Source organism: Mus caroli, chromosome 7, assembly GCF_900094665.2.
Source record: "Mus caroli chromosome 7, CAROLI_EIJ_v1.1, whole genome shotgun sequence".
In the NCBI taxonomy this organism is placed as follows: domain Eukaryota; kingdom Metazoa; phylum Chordata; class Mammalia; order Rodentia; family Muridae; genus Mus; species Mus caroli.
Window position 1 is genome coordinate 62,248,252 of NC_034576.1, and position 1,115 is coordinate 62,249,366.

Here is a 1,115-nt window from a genome sequence, read left to right on the forward strand (position 1 = left end):
TTTTATCCTAAAACAAGAGGATATACCTTCTTCTCAGCACCTCATGGTACCTTCTCCAAAATTGACCACATAATTGGTCACAAAACAAACCTCAACAGATACAAAAATATTGAAATTGTCCCATGCATCCTATCAGATCACCATGAATCTTCAATAACAAAATAAATAATAGAGAGCCAACATTCATGTGGAAACTGAACAACACTCTTCTCAATGATACCTTGGTGAAGGAAGGAATAAAGAAACAAATTAAGGACTTTTTAGAGTTTAATAAAAATGAAGCCACAACATACCCAAACTTATGGGACACAAAGCATTTCTAGGAGGAAAACTCATAGCTCTGAGTGCTTCCAAAAAGAAACTAGAGAGACAGCACACTAGCAGCTTGACAACACACCTAAAATTTCTAGAACAGAAGGAAGCAAATTCACCCAAGAGGAGTAGACGACAGGAAGTAATCAAACTCAGGGGCGAAATCAACCAAGTGGAAACAAGAACTATTCAAAGAATTAACCAAATGAGGAGCTGGTTCTTTGAGAAAATCAACAAGAAAGATACACCCTTAGCCAGACTCACTAGAGGGCACAGGGACAGCATCCTAATTAACAAAATCAGAAATGAAAAGGGAAATACAACAACAGATCCTGATGAAATCTAAAACACCATCAGATCCTTCTGCAAAAGGCTATACTCAACAAAACTGGAGAACCTGGATGAAATGGACCAGTTTCTAGACAGATACCCGGTACCAAAGTTAAACGAAGATCAGGTTAATGATCTAAACAGTCCGATATCCACTAAAGAAATAGAAGCAGTCATTAATAGTCTCCCAGCCAAAAAAAAGCTCAGGACCAGATGGGTTTAGTGCAGAGTTCTTTCAGACCTTCAAAGAAGATCTAATCCCAGTTCTTCACAAACTATTCCACAAAATAAAAGTAGAAGGTACTCTACCCAACACATTATATGAAGCCACAATTACTCTGATACCTAAACCACAAAAAGACCCAACAAAGATAGAGAACTTCAGACCAATTTCCCTTATGAATATAAATGCAAAAATACTCCATAAAATACTCACTAACCGAATCCAAGAACACATCAAAACAATCATCCAC